Source organism: Cornus florida, unplaced genomic scaffold (genome assembly GCF_030987335.1).
Source record: "Cornus florida cultivar Cherokee Brave unplaced genomic scaffold, ASM3098733v1 CherokeeBrave_3.0.0_Hap2_Chr11, whole genome shotgun sequence".
NCBI lineage: Eukaryota > Viridiplantae > Streptophyta > Magnoliopsida > Cornales > Cornaceae > Cornus > Cornus florida.
In genome coordinates, this window is record NW_026775581.1 from 25,515,100 (window position 1) to 25,539,853 (window position 24,754).

Genomic DNA, 24,754 nt, shown 5'->3' on the forward strand with positions numbered 1-24,754 from the left:
AGGAAACCACTTAAGATGAAGGCACATGAAGTAAAAAACCAACTCTGATCATGAGAAGTGAGGTTGTGCCAAAAACTGACAAACGGAGATAAGACAGAATAGGGAAAATGATGAAATAACGCATAGTGTCCAAAAACGAAAAATGAGAAAATGACTCGGTCCTCAAAGGAAGTTGTCAATTCACATGAAAGAGTCTCAGAAACCAATTTCTAGCACTCGAGATGACACTAAGCGACACAAAACAGAGCTTAGAATAGAAAATTAAACGAAAAAAATTCATTCGTAAAATTTCAAGAAAAAGGAAAGGAAGGCAAATGACCGGGTCGTTACACTGTCGCCAAAGTCTCGACAGTAATACGAATAAGATGCCTGTCGATGGTAGTCCGTAGCTCGGCCAAGTCACTCGAAGCTGGCCGGAGGTTTTGGTAGAACAACTGAACAAGCCTCGGGTAAACTGGATTGGCCACTAGGGTGAAGATGGGAGAAAGATGGCGGTGGTAGATCTCATCATACGACCACTTGGTCGTGATCGACTGTGTAAAGAAGTCCTCATCGAAAATGGACTCGTGTACCACTGAAAGGCACGAAAACCTCCGAGTGACCCTATCTCGGACTGTGAGACGCTGTGCTAGTGGTGAAGCTGGAGCAAGTGAAGGAGGTGGTGTGGGTTCACCCTCTTGAGATGATGAAGAAGTAGAGGAGGAAGAAGAGGAGGAATGTTCAAACTGTGCTGAAGCTGGCTCCTCTGGCTCCTCCCTTCTCTACCTCACCCAGCGGTCATATGTTTAGTTAGCCGTAGTCTTGAACCTAGGCATGGCCTGCAAAAAGAAAGAACACTTGCAATTGTAATTAGTAATAGGAAATAGTATGTGCTATACAAAAATGAAATCACAACAGATATAAACATGTTTGTCAAATTGAGATAGATAACTCAGAATAACACACATGAACCAATCTATGAAAGTGGTAATGCAAGCCAAGTATAGACAGTGAATTATTAAATAAAGTGAAACATGCTAAACATGAAGGTCAATGGATGCAACCAATGTGAAAAACACAGTCATTAGGCATAAATATAATAGCATGGTGTAACGGGTAGGCGCTTGCCCATTTACCCAAAAGCTCGAACTATTGGGTAGTACTACATACTCATCCATTTATACCCAATCACTTTCTCATCCGATTCTAATGTGGGACAAATGACCCTTGTTACATTCTCCCCCACCCAAACTTACAACGCCCTCTTTGCGGCTCGGGCCATCCTGCCTACCCGGGCTGCTCACCCGGATGCCTTCTGGGTCGGGCGCTTGGCGTGACACAGGATCAAAGACTGGGTATGGCTCTGATACCAACTGTAATGGGTGGGCGCTTGCCCATTTACCTAAAAGCTTGAACTATTGGATAGTACTGCATACCCACCCATTTATACCCAATCACTTTCCTATCTAATTCCGATGTAGGACAAATGACCCTTGTTACACATGGACACAAGAAGGGGTATGGGAGTATCAATATGCAAAACAGTGCAGTTCAATCGATCATGAAAAAATGTGATCGATCCAAGTTGATCGATCATGAAGGTACTCAGATCAATCGAAACTACAAAACGACAAAATATTTTTGCAAAATTTTGAATTTTGAAAATTTAAAATCTTTTTGAATTTTTAAAATATTTATTTATTTATTTATTTATTTATTTATTATTATTATTATTATTATTTTTATTTTTATTTTTATTTTTTTCAAAATTGAATTTTGAATTTTTGAAAAGTCAAAGTCAAAAGGAAAAACTCAAGGGACTCTAATCGATCGGAAAAAGATCGATCGAAACTCTATCAATCCAAGATGTGAAAACCTGCAGATGTATTCGAACGATGGGACAGATTTGTCTAAGTATAGAACTGAGATCGATTGAAGGGATAACTGGATCGATTGAGGAATCTTGGAACGATCGAAGAATGAGTTCGAACGATACATAGAGACCTGAAATATGCAGGGAATCTCGCACGATGGGACAGAAAGGTGAAAATATGCAGAGATGGTGTTCAATCGATCGAATCTCTGTTGTAATTGATCGAACGGGGTACTAAATGCTTGATTTTGAGCTGAAAGTGCATACATTCCCCATCAAAGTCTCAAACAACAAGTATGATCTCAGATTATATCTAGACGATGCAAGAAAATAAAATAAAATAAAATAGAAATGAGGAAGAAATATGGTTGGAAACCCTATGAAGCACTAATGTTTAATGTCTCTAGCAAGACATTAGGCTCTTTTAGCCAAGATCAAAAACCTTTGTGTGCATCCCTTCCTTAATGTGGTGCAAAGAACTTTGAACCCCACCCAACAAACTATTCCCTAAGGAACTTGTTGGATTTGATTTAAGTGACATTGATAGTCCTTGATCAACAAAATCTTTGGGCTTTCGTGCCCTTTTAACACTTGACTTAAAAACAACATCTTTTAAAATTTGTTTGGAAAACAAGACATTTGATTGTTCAATACCAAGCAAAGATTCATTTTTAGCAAATTCATTTTCCAGGTATTTTTCAACAATACATACTTCTTCATGCTTGTCCATTGAATTAGGGCTTGGATTGAAAATGTTCAACTTCACCTTCATGTGGCCAAATGAAATTTTCATTATCCCTATCCTACAATTAATGTTGGCATTAGCAGTTGCCATGAAACGCCAAGGATAACGAGAATTTGGCTTTTTAGATTCGGGACCGGTTCTGTGTCAATGACCACGAAATCAACCAGGAAGAAGAACTTATCAATTTTGATCAATACATCCTCATTGATACCCTGAGCCTTTTTAATGGATCAGTCGTCTAGTTGCAAAACTACCGACGTCAGTTTTAAGTCACCTAAGCCCAATTGAATATAAACTGAATATGGAAGAAGGTTCACGCTTGCTCCTAAATTAAGAAGAGCCCGGTTAATGACATGATCACCAATAATGCAAGAAGTAGTAGGTGAACCAGGCTCTTTGAACTTTGGGAGAGTGTTGTGTTGCAAAATTGAGCTTACTTGCTCGGCGAAAACAACTCTTTTTGGTGCTTGGCTTTTGTTCTTCCTCTTAAGGGTACAAAGATCTTTAAAAAATTTGGCATAAGCCAAAATTTGGCTAATTGCATCCGAGAGAGGAAGATTGATTTTAACTTTCCTAAACACATTAATTATCTCATTTGCTTTGCTTTGTTGTTTTTCAAGAGAATTGGATCCTTTTAAGGCATCTAGAAATGGAGCCTTCGGCTCAAAAACTTTTGGACCATCATTTTTCAAATCTTTTTCAACAAAGGGTTCTTTCACATGTAATGAAGGAAGAATAGGATGTAAAAAGGGATGGATGTCAACTTTTGGTTGCACGGTTCATTCTCTTTATTGGGAACACCAATTTGATTGTCAACCACTCTTCCACTTCTCAAGGTGGTCACCGTATTCACATGTTCAAGTGTGTGACCTTTTGAAGAGGAATTGGTCTCCACAACAAACTATTGCTTGGGTGGTGCATTCAAAGGCATTTTCCCTTTCTCCCTAGCATTCAATGTACTAGCTATTTGCCCGACTTGGGTTTCTAGCTTTGTAATTGATTGGGAATGAGAGTGAAGTAATTAGGTATTTGCCTTCAAAGTACCCAAAGCGGTTAAGACTTTCTCCTCAAATGTGAGACTCCTTGAATTCCCTTGAGAATATGAAGATTGGTTTGGAAAATGAGAGTTAGAAAATTGGTTCCCATTTTGTGCTTGGTAGGATGAACGATAACCATGGGAACCTTGGCCTTGCATTGGGGGTGGAATATACTTGCCTTGAAAACCACTTTTGGGAGGGTTTAAGCCTTCCCCTTGGCTTTTCCAAGAAAATTTTGGATAGTTCCTCCACCCGGCATTATAGTGAGTGCCATAGGGATTATTCCCTTGGTTGAAAAATGCGGCATGTACTTGTTCATTGTGTTCATTTTGCACATGTCCATGGGAACAATTGGAAGTATAATGTACAACACTAGGACAATTCATACAAGGTTCATTGGAAGTATGATGAGTATGACTAAGGGAGGAAGACACTTGATTCACCGAATTTTAGTTGATAAAAAATTGATCAAACCTTCGGGATAAAGACTTCACTTCGGTGGCTATATCATTAGAATGGTCAACTTGATACAAGCCGACATTCTTTTGTACACCTAGATTTCTACCATTTTTAGAAGATAAAGATCGATGCATTGAATTCTCACTCATGCTCTCATATAAGTGCCATACATCATCTTCATGCTTATCAAGATAAGAACCACCCATAGAAGCATCAACCATTCCTTTAAAATTATCCGACAAACTTTCAAAGAAAAAATGAACCAATTGCTATTTAGGAATGTCATGATGGGGACACTTCCTAAGCAAGTCATTCAATCGCTCCCACACCTCATAAAACAATTCCCTATCCTTTTGTGAGAATTCTGCAATTAAAGTTCTTATTGAATTGATCTTTGATACCGAATAGTACTTTTTCAAGAACTTTTGTTGCATCTCTGCCCAAGAAATTATCGAAAAAGGCCTCAAATTATTAAACCAGTATTTTGCTTTATCTTTAAGGGTGAAAGGAAAGAGTTTAAGTCCCAAAACCTCTTTCGGTATGTCCGTGTATTTCACAGTGGAACACACTTCAAGAAACTCATCCAAATGCTTGTAAGGTTCTTCACTTGATAGCCCATGGTAATTGGGAAGCATTTGAATTTTTTGTAGTTTAATCTCATAATGGTGTGCTCTAAATGGAGGTAATTAAATGCACACTGGTGCATTATACTCATTTGGCACATAACGATTTCTTAAAGTAAAAGGAGGATTCACAATTGGTGGCTTTACACGAGCACCATGATTTGCTTAAACAACGGGAGGTGAGGGTGGAGCAAAAATTGGCCGAGGCATTCCCAATGAAACTTGGCCTTGTTATTGTGGAATGAAATGTCTTGGCATGCTTAATGGTACTTGAATGTTGTCATGATGTTAATTCACATTGGGGTGAAGAATGCCTTATTGGTCAATGTGACCAAGGACCTCCACATAGTCTTCATTTTGCTCCTCCATTAATGAAATGAAGTTACTAGACTTACCCCTTCCTTTAGGATTACGAACAACCAAGGGTCCTTTAGGATTAGAAAAGCTCACGAAGGGTCCTTAAGCAACTTCAAATCATTTTCCAAATTTTTTTTTTCTTTTTTTTGCTTTGCAAAAATTTTTAATTTTTAGCTTTTTATGCTTTTGATTTGCTTAGCTTGCTCCTTGCTTTAGAATTTCCTTTTGTTTCACTTCTCTTGGCTTAATGCACCTAGTCAATCAAGAACAAACACAATAAGTAATCAAAATAAAATAAAATAAAGACACGATCGAAAGAGTGCTAATTCCTAATTGTTTTCAAAATACGGCATTGCAAAATGTCCGGCAACGGCGCCAAAACTTGGTATGTTTGTCATCATGTACACCCCAAATTGCACTAAAAAGTGTGATAAAATATGGCCAAGTTTGAATTTATAGAATGCCATTACTACTACTAACTATTAATGTAGCTAGAGTGAGTAGGGAATGTCCCAAGGGATATGAATGGTGTTTTGGAATCAATTTGTTGGATTAGTAGGTCAACTGATCAAAAGATGGTTTGTGGTTGAATTAAACTACAATTTAAACTAAACAAATGCAATGTAAAACAACTAAAGCAAGTAGGGTGTAGAGAATATGAGAAAGGAGTCTTGGGTCATAGAGTTCACCACTTAGTATTACCTTCCTAGACATTCAATATTTGATGGATTAGGGGGAATATCTGTTGTAAATGAAAGTGTGTGCCATTGATTGGAATATTAGCATGGATGGCCAAGTAAGCATACATTGTCTAGCCAATCTAGTGAATAACACAACATAATAAATTAAGCCATTAATCATTCCATAAGCCCACAATCAATGCACACTCAACAAATTAGAGAAATATACTACTTGCATTCATAAGCATAGAACATCAAACAAAAAGAATGGATTGTCCACCTATCTAAGAAAGTAAGGCAATTACACTTCAGCTAAGCTAGTGACATGAAAATTAAACTAATTAAGCTAAGGAGGTGGCACAATCGATCAAGAAATAAGTATGAACCATCAAATAAACTACAAGAGTATTCCATTTAAGCACCATACCTTGACCATCACTAGATTCATAATATCAACAAACATAAACATGCATCAATGTCACAAAATCTAGAGATAAACATATGAACATCCATTCTAGCATACATAGGTATATGAATAGAATTAAATGATCAATTGGAAGTATTAAACTACACAAATCATTGCAGAAATAAGATTTATATACATAAATTGTCAAGATAAGAAATACAACACAAATCCACATTAATTATAAAACATCAAAGTCTAGGAGGCATGCTTAGGGCTATCTCTAGCCCCAAGAGAATGGTTTAGCCACTCATTGATGTTGTCATCCAACCCTCAAGGGCTATCTCCATGGTAGAGTTCATCTTCCTCCTCCTATGTTCTTGGTAGAAACCCTAGATGAATGGAAGAACTTTCTTAAATAACCAACCTTTTACTCAAAAATAGCCAAAATCCTTATATAAGTAGCTCAAGTGTCACACCCAATGATCAGACCTTGTGCACTAGGACTTCCAAATGATTGCACCACGAGCACACATTTAATTTGGCTGGAACTCTATTTTTCATGCAACTTGAGGCAGTTCGATCGATCACAAGGTTGCTGGAATCAATCGAACCTTTGCGGCACATTTTTTGGATAATGACAAGGATGAGATATTTTTGCGAAAAGGACAAAAGTGGTAGGTGGGGATAAGATTAAAAGAGTTCGATCGTTCAAATAAAAGGTTGGATCGATTGAACAAGATATTTTCCTGAGGATAAGGAAAAAGGCTCGATCCATTATAGCATGGTTAGATCGATCACAGTGTGATCGATCGGAGCTTTAGGTTCAATTGATCATAGAAGGCTTGTTCACCACTTTGCTCCTTTCTTCCACTAAGCTTGAGATTACTTCTTTTAATGCTCTAATTCAACGGAATTGACTTATTTTGGGGATAGGTGCCTGAAAAGAAAAATAACATTAAATTAGACTAAAACAGAAAAATAAGATAGAATAAGGTCCAGAACATTCACGTTTAAGGGGTTTAAATACGCATTTTTCAGCGCTTATCAAACCCTAAGTTCGGCAATAACTGGCATGTTGTGCAAAAGGTCATGCCTAGGAATTTGTATGAAGTTGAAAAGATTTCATCAGTCGATGAAGATAAAGATGTAGATGATGATTCATATGAATTTAAAGATACAGGAGACATTGACACAATTGTTCAATATAATGATCTAGATTTGGACCCGTTGCATAGGGAAGATGTTGACTTACCTAATGTTTTGCCAAACAATACAATTTTTGACTAAATAAATGATGATTTCATTACAGATTGATAAGCACTAAAAAGTGCGCATTTAAACCCTTGATCTTGAGTATATTAGGACATTATTCTATCTTATTTTTCCAATTTAGTCTTATTTTTCATTTTTTCCCTTTTTAGGTGCTTAATCCCAAAATGAGCTAAATTAACTGAATTAGAGTGTTGGAGAAGGCAATCCAAAGTTAAGTGGAAAGATGGAGCAAAGTGAAAGCAAAAAGATGAAAATTGTCTCTGTTTGATCGATCGAACCTTGCTGTGATCGATCACACTGTGATCGTTCCAAACCTGCCATGATGAATCGAGCTTTTGTCCTTATCCTAAGAAAAATTTCCTCTTCGATCGATCTAACCTTTCTTCGATCGATCCGACCTTTTGATCTTATCCTCATAACCATTTTTGTCCTTTTCCTCATAAATATCTTAGATTTGTCCTTATCCAAATAAATACGCTACCATACTTCAATCGATTGAAGCAACATTGTGATCAATCGAACTGCCTCAAAAATCATGCAGAACATAATTCAAACCCAATTGAAGGTGTGTTCATGGTGCAATCATTTGGAGGTCCTAGTACACAAGGTCTGACTATTTGGGGGTGTCATTTGAGCTATTTATATAAGAAAACTAACCATTTTTGGTAAGGAGGTTGGTTTATTGGACACCTTTGGCAAGAGATTAGAGGAGATTAAACACACTTTGGGAAACTATTTCTCTCTCTCTAGGGTTTTTACCAAAAAGACCAAGAAGAATGATATGAATTCAACCATGAAGATAGCCTTTGAGGGTTGCAAGACCATATCTATAAGTGGTTAGATCATCTTTTTGGGCTAGGAGAAGCCCTCGGCTTGCACTCTAAACTTTAGTTCTTAGACATATTTGGGGATTTTTGTTGTAAATAATGTATTGACCTTGTGATTAAATAAATCTTGTGTTTGTATGAATTAATTCTTCCAATTTATTTACATATCTATGTGTGATGAAATGGATGGTTATGTCTTTACATTAGATTCTATAAATTTGATGCCTATCTATGTGTGGTTGAATTGTGAATCTAGTGATGGTCATGCATAATACTTATTGTATACACTTGTGATTAATTTGATGGGTTATGCTCATGCTTTATGGATTGTTCTACACCCTTAGTTTAATTAGTTTAATTTCCTTATCATTAGTGTAATTGCCTTTAAATTCCTAGATAGGTAAACAATCCATGCTTGTAGTTTGATGGTCCATACTTATTGTTGCAAGATGTACATTTCTCTAGATTGTTGTGTGCTATAATTGTGGGTTTATTGAATGCTTAGTGTCTTAACTTTATGAGTTGTGCTACACCCTAGCTTAAATAGACAATTCACATTTGTTTTGTCATCCATGCTTATTGTTTCAATTGGTAGCACACACATGGTTTATAACATTAAATTTCCCCCAAATTGTCAAAGACTAGTTGTTTAGAGGAAGAGCTTAGTGGTGATTCTTATGTCCTAAGACCACTCTCCTATTCTCTCACTCTATTTACTTTAGCTTGTTTCTTTTGCATATTCCATAGTTTAATTGTAGTATAAACCAAACCAAACCACTCTTTTGATTATTTGACCTACTAATCTGAATTTAATTCCGAATACACTTGTGGTCTCTTGGGATGATCCCTTCTCATTTCATGCTATATAGTATAAGTGTTAAGTGATTTTTATAAATTTTTAAATGTGGTGGCCACTTCACTAATCACTTTTTGAGCACTCGACTCGGTCCACACCACTGATAATGAGAGTAGCTATGAAGATGATACATTGATTGACTATTGTGATGACGAGGAAGATGATGAATTGCAATCTTTTGAAAATGACGAGGAATATTAGGAATTGATATATATTGATAATGAAAGTGATATGGACTGAGTTATGTAATTGAATCCTTTTGTTTTTGCATCCTTGAAATGTATGTAATATAATTATGCTTCATACTATGTCAAGAAGAAAGTGGTGGTGTTATTTTTGTTACTTGTTTCCTACATATTTTGTATGCTATAGCTTTTTTCTTATTCTTCTCTTTCTCTCTCTCTCCTCATTTTTATAGCTCACTTTTGTTTTGTTACATATGATGTATATATTTTGAAGTATACTTATTATGATATGTTCAAGACTTGCAATAAATATTTATTTCATACTCGTTTGTATCATGAAATACTAATTTATGACAGGTTAATATGGTTGGACCCGGTCGTCGAAGAACGCCTATGACTATACTTACTTCCGCATCTACTCCCACACCTCAGGCTAAGCCTGTGACCATACCTACTGCCACACCCGAGTCAAACCTACTCCCACACCAACTCTCACATCTACTACCAATCAGTCATCGAGTGTAAGTAAGATTTTCTCATTACATTATTTTACAAGTTATGCTATATTCTTTTAGATAATAAATTTTGAAAAAAAAAAAGTATAGCAACCTACATTGGTATAATAGAGTCATTTGATATTGTTGATTTTGTGGGGAAATTTAAATTAATTATACATAGGTTTTCTCATTTGATAATGTTGATTTTTCTACTTCTAGCACATCTAGAAAAGGGCGTGGTATCAAATGACAATTCATTAAACTAAAATGCAGAATATAAGCACTGTCAATAAAGTAAACAATGTAAAGAATCTAACAAATCACCATAGTGGCTCAAAGCCGTTTGTCACACTTTGCTATGAAATGGTTATTTCGTATGTTCTATTATTGTTTGTAAGTATATAAATTTACAAATGTAAAATTAATAATATTCGTTTTGAATATCTTAACTGAAATAGCAAAACATGGTGACTGAAAATGAACCAGACATGGTGACATTTTATCACCGAACACATTGTAGGGAGGATGGGACATGGGTCACCCAACATTGTCAGGGTCTCTAAGTATGTATATGCATAACTGGTAAATTTTAGTTTATTATTTTGCATTTATTAATCATTTACGTACCAATTTGTATGGATATGCATTATAGAATGATTCAAGAGGTCAATGAACAAGAAAATTTGGATGGTGTATCCAGTTTTTCTGTACAGTTGACCCGTAATAAGATTTACTTTCAAATAGTTAGTTCAACCTCATCATATGTTCGTGGGTTTGGTCACGAGGAGATGCCCACTGTCTCTTTACGGGGAAGTTATGTAGACATTGTTGAGGCTAAACGGAGTGCTAATGAGGCAAATCAAAGTGCTGAAGAGGCAACACAAAGGGCTGAGGAGGCAAATCAAAGGACTGAGGCAACAGAACAGCAATTGGGGGATCAAATCAACTTGTCCAAGGTACAGAAGAGGGAATGGGGGACTAAATAAGCTCTTTGTAGGCTCAACTCACATCTTTAACAGCATTGGTGCAACAAGCTCTAGGGGGCTCATCATCCGAGAAGGCTCATCGTCTTGCTTAGTAAGTTATATTAAATATTTTACTGCAAAGACTGAATTTGTTATTTGCTAGAATGCATTTTTTTTTTTTTTGTTACTAGAAGGATAATAGTTTTGTTTAGTGATAAGTGCCAAATATTTCATATTCAAGCCCCCTTAATTACATTAGTTAAGTCCATTATTTGGTATTTGTATATAGATTATCTTCATTTTTGTGTTTGTGTCTATTTTCAGCTGTACTCTCAAAAAAGAAATAAAAAGAAGACTTTAAGAGCTTTTGAAGATCAAATGTGCTTCGGGTGTCAACATTTAGGGCTAGTCAAGAAAAGAGGTTCCAATGTACCAATAGAAACTCTTAGCTACACATTTGGATGAAGAAAGACTCAATAGTCTAAGCTGAAGAAATGCAAAATAGTTACATTTGGGCATGCATTATCACTACGAGTCCGGAAGCAAGATTTGGCATTTGGACGCCATGTAATTCACCTCGCATCCGGTCGCCATATAGCTCACCTCGCGTCTGGACGCCAGCTTATAAGCGCCAACTTTGATTTGGTCAAAGTTTGTTCCTTTTTTTTAAGAAATTTGAATTTGAACGGGTTAGAGTTGTTAGACAGCCTATTTTGAGATTAAGAGGGGGTAAGAGACTTGTATTCACTATCATTATTATATTTTGAAAAAGATATTGCAGAGAGATGAGAGTTTTCTAGGGTTTTATGCTAAGTTTTACAACAATGGGGCTACAGGGGAAATCTTCTTCTTCTTCAATCCTTGAAGCTGCTGCCATATCCATGGGGAACTAACTCCTTTCCTAGGGAGTTGATGTAACCTAGACCAAGTAAACATGTTGTAATTGTCTTTTCAATTTGGGGATTCATCTTGTATATATGTGATTATATAAATTAGAAGTTGTTTACATTGAATTGATGTGTTTTTACATTGAATTAATGTATGTGATCTTCATTTGAATATATAATTATGTTATAGGCTTATCTTGTCTTAGAAATCATATTGACATAATTATGCACTTGATATTCCTATAGTAACAATGGGAATGAATTTATGAAATGGTTATATTGGCATGTTAATTGAGAATTTGTATAGACTATACTTAAGGAAGATGGACCATGCTACACCTTTAGGTTAATTTATGCTAGGTAGATGGTCCATACCAAATAAAGATAATTTATGATAGATAATCAAATTTCATGTGCTTCAACATACAATTGAATGACCTTGATAGGCCATGCCTAGGGAAGATGATTCATACCACAACTTAATTTAGGTGGATGAACCATACCAACCAAAGATGGGTTATGCTTAGTTCTGAAATGTATGAATTTCTAAAAGATGTTGTGGTTGTTTTATACTTCTACACATCATTTTATATACATAGTTGTTTATGCCCAAGTTGAATGCAAGTTAACATGTTTATGAGGTTTTTGGTGAAGTCAATTCCCTACCCTTCTCTCTTTATTTTCTCAAATCAATTGAATCATTTTACTTTCTATTTTTTAAGTTTTAATTTCATGTTAAGAGACAGACAAATCAAATCATCATATCTCTAATCAAACTTGAAGTGATTTTACAATTTTGGTTGCCATAAGCTGGCAATCCTTGTGGTTTGACAAACCGTTATAATAGCCCTATTCTACATTGATCTATGTGCTATTTCAAGTTGTAATTTTAAGTGGTAAACATTTGTAACAATCATTTAGTGGTCAAGGTATTGGGAAAATTGTGCTTGTGATTATTTGGTGGTGATTAATTCTGCTTGGATGGTCGTTTTTTTTGTTTTAGTGTTAGCGTAGTTAGCTCTATTCTGTTTTGGGTGTGTGCTTTGTGTTGTGGGTGTTTCTTTAACTAGTCTAATATGAGGTTTTCTAGTTCTTTAGGCTTTCATGAACACTTAACAGTTAAAGGTCCCCTTGAATGAGTTTCATTCATACTATATTTTGATTTCCATAAGAGAAGATAATAGAAAAATCATAAATAATTATTTTATTACTAGAGATGTAAGTTTAAACAAAGTACTGACTAGATGTAAAATTATTCGTCTTGTTTGGTTAATGCGCCTTTTATCTTTAAAAATAAAAATGAAAATAAAATTAGTTTACTGATTTCACATAAAACTTGCTCGAATGAATTCAGATTAGCCCAAATTGCTTTAAAGTAATAGAAATTTGCTTTAGGCATAAAAATATAATATCTTAATTATTCTATTTTTTTTTTTCCTAAATGAAAATGAGATTGAATAAATATAAACAATATGATATAGATAAAGAAAAGATGGCATACCCTCTCGAAAAAGAACCTGAACACAATTTGAATAATGTCATTAATAATGGCTTCCTCGGTTCTGAATTCCTTCGCATAATATATCTTGTTCTTCTTTCCAAATTTCATATATTTTGTGCACTATATCCGGTTTATATTTTTTAAACTCTTAAAGGATCAAAGTCACATTAGAAAAGCTAACAAGTTTTAGAATCACTTGATAGGACCGTTGCTTAATATCTATTGTTGGTTTATATTAGTTAAAATTGTTAATCTTGATTTTCTTATTCATTTATCTAGAACTATGTTAATGTATTTGTAATCATTTCAAATATGTTGGCTTTTGTATTAATGTGAATTGTTTAAGATATTTTTTTGTGCTTCTTTAATCATTATTTGTTATCTTGTGGTTGGTTATTTGGCTTGTATTTTTGCATTCTTAGTGTGTTAAAAAGAAATTGAAAACATGAGAAGGCCTTGTAGAAACTTTAAATTTGTTGTAGTGGTTTGAACTAATCTTAAATTTTCTATTTTTTTTGGCAGATTGCATGTGGCTGGGATTAGCTTTTTGATCTCTTTTTGTTACAAGCCCATTAACTATATTTTTTGTTTCATATGGACTCAGGATAAACTCACTTTTGTACTTTTGGTTCTTACATGAGATTGGATTTATAGATCTCCCATCTCCTCATTGTTGGCAGATTGCATGTAGCTAGGATTATTAGCTTTTTGATATCTTTTTCTGGCAGTCCCATTGACTATATTTTTTGTTTCATATTGGCTTAAAACAAACTCATTTTTGTACTTTTGGTTCTTACAAGGGATTGTATTTATAGATCTCTCATCTCCCTATTGTTGGCAGGTTACGTGTAGCTGGTATTAGTTTTTTGACCTCTTTTTGTTGCAGTCCCATTAACTATATTTTTTGTCTCATATGGGCTTAGGAAAATTTCACTTTTGTTCTTTTGGTTATTAAATGGGATTGGACTTATAGATCTCCCATCTCCCTATATTGTTGGTGGTGTGTGTCGTCGTGTGCACCCCAAATTGCACTAAAAAGTGTGATAAAATGTGGCCAAGTTTGAATTTATAAAATGCCACTACTACTACCACTAACTATTAATGTAGCTAGAGTGAGTAGGGATCGTCCCAAGGGATATGAATGGTATTTTTGTGGAAATAATATTAGATTAGTAGGTTCAATGATCAAAAGATAGTTTGTTGGTTGGATTATACTACAATTTAAGCTAAACAAATGCAATGTAAAACAACTAAAGTAAGTAAAGTGTAGAGAATATGAAAAAGGAGTCTTAGGTTATAGAGTTCACCACTAAGCATTACCTTCCTAGATATTCAATATTTGATGGATTAGGGGGAATATGTGTTGTAAATGAAAGTGTGTGCCATTGATTGAAATATTAGCATGGATGGCCAAGTAAACATACATTGTCTAGCCAATCTAGTGAATAGCACAACATATCAAATTAAGCCATTAATCTTTCCATAAGTTCACAATCAATGCACACTCAAAAAATTAGAGAAATATTCTAAGCATGGAACATCAAACAACAAGAATGTATTGTCCACCTATACAGTTAGGCTAGTGGCATGAAAATTAAACTAATTAAGCTAAGGAGGTAGCATAATCCATCAAGAAATAAGTTTGAACCATCAAAATAACTACAAGAGTATTCCATTTAAGCATCATGCCTTGACCCTCACTAGATTCATAATATTAACACATATAGATATGCATCAATGTCACAAAATCTAGAGATAAACACATGAGCATCCATTCTAGCATACATAGACATATGAATAGAATTAAATGATCAATTGGAAGTATTAAACTAAGATTATAGGCTCTCTTGGATCGCTCTGCATCAGGCTCTAGAATCTCCTCAGGGTCAAACTGATACCCCTGGTCTAGAAGCAGCTATGTAATTAAGTAGCCAAAAAGGTAAAGGCCAGGTCTCTGCTCTAGTGTTGTGCATGTGATGCAAGTTCTTCCAGAACTTGTGCATAAGCTCCCATTTAAGTGCAGGAATAGAGATCCAATACCCCTAATCTAAACAATATAAAGCCTGAAATATCCCCTCTCGCCTTTAAGTGCCATGACCTATAGGGAATGCATTGAGGTGCAACACTGAATTGAAGAACAAGTACCTGGGATCGATCTCGACCCGGTCTACAAAGGTGTGCCTCTCATATGCTACTTAAGGTGATAATGTAGCTACCATGGTCAACTTAGTAGGAAATGGTGGATGTGTAGGGTACAGAGGCTCCTGAGTATCATCAGCCAATGGAGAAGTCTGTCATCCTCATCCATCCGGAGGCACTAGTAGAATAGAGCAACCAACCGGGGGTAGACAACTATGTCTGCAGGAGTCATAATGGCATCAATGCCCCGCCTCACAAGCTCATTGTAAGACCACTTGGTCTGATCCAAGGTAGAGAATAGGTCTCTATCAAATCTGTACTCAGTCTCCCGTGCCTTACTGGTGTCTCGTATAATAGTATGCTCGGCATACATGGTAGATGGCTCAGACTGGACTGATGCCGAAAATGAAGAAGATAAAGAAGATACTGGAGACGGAAGCTGTGGAACTCTGTGAACTAGTTTCCTAGCGAGAGTCTTTTTTTTACGCTGCATCTACAAAAACACAAGTATAAATTAGTGCACAGGTATAGGATAAGGTAAGCAACTAATAAGGAAACACAAAACATGTCTGAATCAGATAAGAACAAAGGATAGACAGGAAAGATCACGCTTGTGCAAGAAATGAATAAGAAAGCTGCAGAATCATCATTCTGCATGCTTCAGCTAGACAGGATAATTCAGATGGCATAGATTGTAGAAAAGTCACATACGGATCATTTGGAGCAGAAATATGATCAACAGGACAAGTATAGGCTGTGAGGTGCATAAATGATGTAACGTGCATGCACAAAGCTAAAACTCAAGTGGATACTGCAAAGATATGACAAATATACCCTAGGATGACATCGTATCAATTCCTAGCAAGAATGTCTACAAGTGTAACACTGAAAATCAAATAGAGCAAATAGGATAACATGGAGCATATAAGCATGGCAAATGTCAACCTAGGACTCAAGAAATAGGCATGGCATGTAATAAAGACTAAGTGAAATGCACAGTTGCAAAACACTATAATCCAAAGCATATTATGACAAGCAAGTTCAAGAATGAATCCTGTACATGGTATGCAACGAGATGGCACATATCAGAATGATTTACGTAGAACAACAACTCTAGACAAATAAATATCCTGTACTACAATGCAACAAAATTAACATCCTATGATCATTCATGGCTTGTGACCTTCTCTAATGCTTAAATGAAGCAGATAATGGTCAAATACTGAGAATACAATAAGCTTACCATCTGGAAGTCAAAATCTAGACCGAAAAGAACCTCGGTCAAGAAAAATACATCACAAGTGTGTAAGATTTCAAGATAATGGCATGTAAACCAGTAAGCATCAATATCAAGCAAGCACAGTCCTAACTTGCTTCAAATTTCATTTCAAAATCTCAAGTAAGTGCAAGAATCAATACTAAGGCCAAAGAATAGATACAACATCCAAATCATCCATTGTAACTCAAAAATCTATAGCACCCCTAAACTTAATCAAAAGTTAATCCAAGACAACAGGCTGAAAAGATGCATAGAAAATCTCAGAACTGTCAATGTGATACAAGTGTGTGTAAAATGGTGTATGTACAAGCAACAAGTTGCAATTATTCCAAAGGTCACACAATTATTCAAAAGAGATCACACTAGACAAGTTTCAAAGTCATTAAGCACAAGAAGATCAATATCATGATAAAGAAGGTCAAAAGAAATCAAACTGTGCCTTAGCATGGCAAGAATAAAGAATTATATCATAAACAAGTTCAAATGCATTTAGCATTTTCAAATGGATGCCAAAGAATCAAATGGAACAAGCTTTAATTCAAAGAAGGGCATTTTAGTCAACTTTAGAATTTCTCAACACTTTTGGGGCAAAATTGGAATTTTTGAAAACTTCAGGTCAAGATATTCAATTGCATTGTAGAAAAACATCATGATAAAAATCATACAAAGAACGAAAAACAACAGAAGGGATCATACAACTCAACTTCACATTTTTCAAACAAAGTTCAAAATTTTCTTTTTTAAACATTTGAAACCCAACAAGTGTGATCACAAAATATTTTAACAATGAAAGATCATTTTACCAAAAAATGCACTCAATCCAATCAAAACTTTTCAAAGAGGTCCATTTAAAACATGTTATGCATTGAAGATAAGACTTATCATTTTCAACACAAAAGCACATAATTTAATCAAGTCATGCTTGCAATCAATTTAGGCAACTTAAAACACATCCATACATTTCACATTCAAGCAAATGAGAGAAGGGGGAACTATGCTCACAACAATTCAAACTTTTAATGCCATTTCAAAATCAACATCAACATTTCAACTTTGAAAATAAGTTAAAAATTTCTTTCTTTTCAATCCAAAATCAACTTTAAAATTCTTTTCAAATTCTATCTCAAAGTTCAAGAATCAAACCACATGCCTTTTTTAATTTTAAAATCAAAGTTCAAAAAATTTTCAAAAATTCGGCATGGTTTCCCCTTAAAAAGGGACATCTAAAATTTTTTCAAACACATCAAATAGCTTGTATATATAATTCAACACAATCGATCAATCAATCTCAACATCCAACAAGGGACACCGCCCACAATTAATCCACAAAACCAATAAAATTTGCCCATCTACTTTCTAAAAAATACACCAACAATAATCCACATCTCATTCTTCAATTTCAATGTAATGACCCGGTCATTTTCTTCCTTTCCTTTTCCTCAAATTTTACAGCTAAATTTTTTCCGTTGTTTTTTTCTATTCTGTGTTTGGTTTCTTGTCACTTAGTGTCATCTCGTGTAATACCCCCTAATTTCGGAACACAAGTTGATCAAGTCCGTGCACAAAATCAGGGGATATCAAAACAATTAAAATATTTCAAATAAGCACAGAGTACAAAAATGAATAATAAAGAATAAATAATTCGCTAAAGAAAAATCTATTAAATTAAAATTCCATTAATAATTCTCCAAAAGTTACAACTCGGGAATCCCGTAAATCAAGGACCCCTGATAACATAAACCAATAATCCAATGATCTCTAAATAAAATCCAGTATCTAACAATTAGAAAATATCCTACATTGAAATAAGAAGAAAGAATGGATAAGTCCTTCAGCTGCGGATCCTCAATCTTGAGACTTGAACTTCTAATAACCTGAAAAATAAATCGCAGGTTAAACCCTACGAGCAAGTTCTCTCTACCAGACCTCTGAAAACCAATAAATAGATCATTTCGATCAAAACCAAACCTAATAAAGTCTTTATCTTTAATGTACATAATTATATACAATATAATTATCACAACTATTACTAAGTTCATTAATTCCAAAACCATTATCAATGATTAACTAATAATCATACCTAATCCAATCTATAATTTCTTTTAAAGAAACTCCTCTAACCTTGACTCCATCCTAGACCACAATTTAATAATTTAAACCATAAAATATAATTAAAAGAACATTATATTAAATTCCAAAACCAATAATGATCTTAAGTATTTAACTCACACAGTCAATATCTAAACTTTGACAAATCATCCATGTCACTACCAGTATTATTTTGTTAATATGTATAAAATAATACACCAACCTGTAGGTACGAGACTATTTTACTTTAAGAATATCTAATCCTAATCCAACTTACACAAACAGTAACCATAGATGATACATTTTAATCATCTAACACACAACAATATAATTACACTTTGGCAAATCAACCATGCCATTATAAATATATTTGTTTATATATTGGCAATTCATCCATGCCTCCATGTATATATATTTATTTATACATTGGCAAATCAACCATGCCATTAAAAATATATTTATTTATATATTGGCAACTCAACCATGCCTCCTTAAGTATATTTATTTATACTAATAAACTAGCAACTCATCCATGCTTCCCATGTATGTATTTTATTCATATAAATACTTAGGCAATATATTTACACCTATGACAACTCATCCATGTACAAATTGTAAGCTCAATAATAACTAATTTATGCATAGATATCTCATGTAGACTATAAGTGTATCCCTAATTTAACAACCAGTCTATCCATATATATACCAGATAAAAAAAAAAAAATTACTAATAATCTTAATTAACAGAAATATATATATACACACATATATATGTGTATAAACTTTCCCTAATAATCCTTGATTATTTAAATCTTATATATATATATACATATATATCATTCCTTCCATACTAATCACAATTTAATAAAATCCATGTACACACATATATACATAATTTTATATATACACATATATACCCCACATTCCATAACAATATAATAAGTTATTACATTTACGCAAAATAAATGCTACTAATCATTGTAGTAACACTCTATGGCTTTCTGGACACCAAGAACACCTCTTCTAGGAGTTGTTTTCAAACCTAACAGGCTTAAAACCAATTCTGGAAATTCACCGGACCTCACAGGACCTTAACGAGACCCTAAACAGTGCCTCAAGCGCCCCCACACGCCTCCCCACGCGCCTGGTTTCACCGCACGCGCTTCCACGCGCTCGTACATAGTGACAGTTGTCCTCACACGCCTACACGCGCTGTACACGTGCCTGATTTACCCTCTGCGTGTGCTGGCCTCTCCTCATTGGTTGGGTGCATCGTAGCTATAAGACTCAACCACACTGGATCAATCTATTGTTGACCATTCTACATCGACGATACAGGTGTACAGGTGCACCATCTTTCCATGTGCCATGATGTACCTAATCCCTCACCCTTGTATTAATTAATCTAAACCAACAGATCCCCATGTGCATCATCTTATCATGTGCCGCATAGCACCGAATCAATCCATTCTATATTAAGTTAATCCCATAGCTTAGATTAGGGGTTGCACTAACCTACCGTGCAAACGACCACACTGGATCGGAAACCCTATTAATGCGCCGCAGCCTCTAATTCATAGAACAGTATAAATATTTTATTTATGCACATTTATAATTATAACAAAATTCAAAAAAATATAAAATAAATTCAAAAAAATATCTAGAAAATTCTAAAAATTACTGAAAAATTCCAAAAACTCTAAAAACCATAATTAATCCTAATGGGTCCAAGATCAACCTATAACTTGATTTTTAAAATATAAGTAACACATATATATACAATTTAAAATCTACTAATCCAAAAATAAAAATATAATAATATATCATTTTAGTTATTTTGATCTAACTATGATTTTAAACAATAAATTTAATCTAAACATTGATACTCAAGGTGATAAATTTATGGGTCCTAAGAGGGGAGTTAGAAAAGAACTTGCCCGAAGGTTTCGAAACGAAACCGACACTTCAATCTTGAATTGTCTCTTTCAATTCCAGCATCTTCTGTCTTTAATCTGGCTTCCTCCTTGTTAACTCTCTCTTCTTCTTCTCTCTCTGTCTTTCTTATTTTTCTAATGTATAAACTCTTTAACCATAAGCCTTATGTGTATATTTATACACATTAAAACCTAAATCCTATTCCTAGTAGGACTACCAAATAAAATAATACTTTTAAAATAATATAATATATATAAATATATATGTATATTACATATACATATATATCTCCCATAATTAACGATTGGTTAATTAAATCATAAATCCTATATATATATATATATATATAATTATAAATCCTTCCGTAACACTTACTAATTAATTATATTTATATATAATTAAATATATACATTTATAATTATACAAAAATGATAATTTTAAATAATCATATAACCATGGGACTTTATTAATTAACCCAACTAGGCTTCATCCAGGCCCAATACTATATCTTTTGGTCCAACTTTCCTTAAGCCCAATCCAATTAATTTAAATAAATACAATAATTAAATAAACACTTAAATTAAAATAACTAATTACATGAAGCATATAAACAAACAAGAATGTACAACTAAGGCACATCATATCAACACGCCAATAATTCAATCAATAATTAAGTACACAAACAATCAATCATCTTACCAATAATTCACGAAATATAAATAAATAAAACAATTAATCTAATAATTAAGCACTCAATAAAACAAATAAAAATAAATAAATAAATAAACACAATTAATTCAAATTAAATCAAATAAATCATTTAAAATAAAATAAAAGTAATTAATTTCCATTAATAATTCCTTTAAAATATCGGGGTATTACATTCTTCCCTCCTAACAAAAGGAATTCCGTCCTTGGAATTCACGAATCCATGAAATGAACACTTTGATTATTAAATTTCAAATTTCCATTCTTTTTTTTTTTTTTTTTTTTTCCGTGTGGAACTAACCCATCCACTCTTACTCATAATTAGCAAACATATCTCGTAATAACCCGCTTCCCATTTTCAAACTCTAATATACGAGTTTACGATATTCTAACTATTTTGCCCTTTCTGGCAGTGCACATAAGATCTCTAAAAGAGTAATCTCCATAAATATATCTTGAATTAATGTAGGACTCATAAGTCAACTATTTTTAAACAACGATGCACGAATAAAAAATCTTAAAAGATTGTCCAGACAATTCCTTAAGCAATGCCATACCAATGTGCAACCCCGAAAGCTTTATTTAATGCTCGCAATCGGTCTTGGTCAAACTATCATTTATGACCCATATGGAAATAAAAATCTCATCACAACGTCGATACTCCCATTTTCTATTGCATGAAAGTACCCTCTCATATTCACTTTAGTATATAAAGTGACAACATTAACTCCGTGATTTTCTTCTGCCCTCCTGAATAATCGAGAACCAAGAATTAAGTTTCTCAGTCAACACTACTTTCTTTAAAATTACCACGAAAACCTATTAGTCATTCCTTATAAGCCATACCCTGTCGGATTCTACCGAGTAAAAACGATTCATTTGAAAGTCAACTCGTTATTTTCAAGTTAACCAATAGTTTCCTTGTGAGTAATCACTAGTGTATAAGCGTTCCCATTATACCTAAGCCAGACAACTTATCAACAGACTAACCATTTAGTATCGTGTTGACATTTGAGAATATCTACAACTACTTTCATCCTCCCTGAACAATACTGAGTGTACAAGTAATAACTTCCTACTATTTAGTTATCTCCTCTATCTCTCACTTATGTTTACTATATGAACATAAACTATCGACCTTCGTAGTCTATTCAATCAATTTTCACAATAAATATTGTCTATCTCCCCACATACTGATCTAGTATACGATCCTGGCATTTACACTATTGCCACCTCAAATACCTTCCAAATCGGTGTCCTACCATTTGCTGATAAGACTAAACGATCTAACGTTAGGACGCACTAACGGACCTAATATAGAAGACAATGAATCCTAAACTTAAGCTCTAAGTAAAAGAGTACACAACTCGGAAGTCACACAACGAAAGACACCATAGGGACACTTGAACCTGGAATGCTCTGATACCAACTGTAATACCCATAATTTCGGAACACAGGTTGATCAAGTCCGCGCACAAAATCAGGGAATATCAAAACAATTAAAGTATTTCAAACAAGCACAGAGTACAAAAATGAATAATAAGGAATAAATAATTCGCTGAAGAAAAATCTATTAAATTAAAATTCCATTAATAATTCTCCAAAAGTTACAACTCCGGAATCTTGTAAATCAAGGACCCCTGATAACATAAACCAATAATCCAATGATCTCTAAATAAAATCCAGTATCTAACAATTAGAAAATATTCTACATTGAAATAAGAAGAAAGAATGGATAAGTCCTTCAGCTACAGATCCTCAACCTTGAGACTTGAACTTCTAATAACCTGAAAAAAAATCGCGGGTTAAACCCTATGAGCAAGTTCTCTCTACCAGACCTCTAAAAACCAATAAATAGATCATCTCTGATCAAAACCAAACCTAATAAAGTCTTTATCTTTAATGCACATAATTATATACAATATAATTATCACAACTATTACCAAGTTCATTAATTCCAAAACCATTATCAATGATTAACTAATAATCATACCTAGTCCAATCTACAATTTCTTTTAAAGAAACTCCTCTAGCCTTGACTCCATCCTAGACCACAATTTAATAATTTAAACCATAAAATATAATTAAAAGAACATTATATTAAATTCCAAAACCAATAATGATCTTAAGTATTTAACTCACATAGTCAATATCTAGACTTCGACAAATCATCCATGTCACTACCAGTATTATTTTATTAATATGTATAAAATAATACACCAACCTGTAGATACTAGACTATTCTACTTTAAGAATATCTAATCCTAATCCAACTTACACAAACAGTAACCATAGATGATACATTTTAATCATCTAACACACAACAATATAATTACACTTTGGCAAATCAACCATACCATCATAAATATATTTGTTTATATATTGGCAATTCATCCATGCCTCCATGTATGTATATTTATTTATACATTGGCAAATCAACCATGCCATTAAAAATATATTTATTTATATATTGGCAAGTCAATCATGCCTCCTTAAGTATATTTATTTATACTAATAAACTAACAACTATCCATGCTTCCCATGTATGTATTTTATTCATACAAATACTTAGGCAATATATTTATGCCTATGACAACTCATCCATGTACGAATTGTAGGCTCAATGATAACTAATTTATGAATAGATATCTCATGTAGATTATAGGTATATCCCTAATTTAACAATCAGTCTATTCATATATATACCAAATAAAAAAAAATAATACTAATAATCTTAATTAACAGACATATATATACACATAAATTATATAATATATATGTGTATAAACTTCCCCTAAGAATCCTTGATTATTTAAATCCTATATTTATATATATACACACATATATATCATTCCTTCCATACTAATCACAATTTAATAAAATCCATGTACACACATATATACATAATTATATATATATACATATATACCCCACAATCCAAAACAATATAATAAGTTATTATATTTACGCAAAATAAATGCTACTAATCATTGTAGTAACACTCTATGGGTTTCCGGACACCAAGAACACCTCTTCTAGGAGTTGTTTTCAAACCTAACAGGCTTAAAACCAATTCTGGAAATTCACCGAACCTCACACGAACTTAACGAGAACCTAAACAGTGCCTCACGCGTCCCCACGCGCCTCCTTAAGCGCCTGGTTTCACCGTACGCGCTTCCACGCGCTCATACATAGTGGCAGTTGTCCTCACGAGCCTACACGCGCTGTACACGTGCCTGATTTGCCCTCTGCTTGTGTTGGCCTCTCCTCATTGGTTGGGCGCACCGTAGCTATAAGACTCAGCTACACTGGATCAATCTATTGTTGACCATTCTACATCCTCGGTATAGGTGTACAGGCGCACCATCTTTCCATGTGCCGTGATGTACCTAATCTCTCACTCTTGTATTAATTAATCTAAACCAATAGATCCCCATGTGCATCATCTTATCATGT

The 24,754-nt window shown here is 34.0% G+C and overlaps 1 non-coding gene across 1 annotated transcript; it reads left to right on the forward strand.

Annotated features, from left to right (window-relative positions):
- Positions 1-4,372: 4,372 nt before the first annotated feature.
- On the forward strand, positions 4,373-4,479 carry LOC132287298 (small nucleolar RNA R71). Its single transcript, XR_009472987.1, has one exon. It is a non-coding gene; the product is annotated as a small nucleolar RNA R71 (small nucleolar RNA).
- The last annotated feature ends 20,275 nt before the right edge of the window (positions 4,480-24,754 follow it).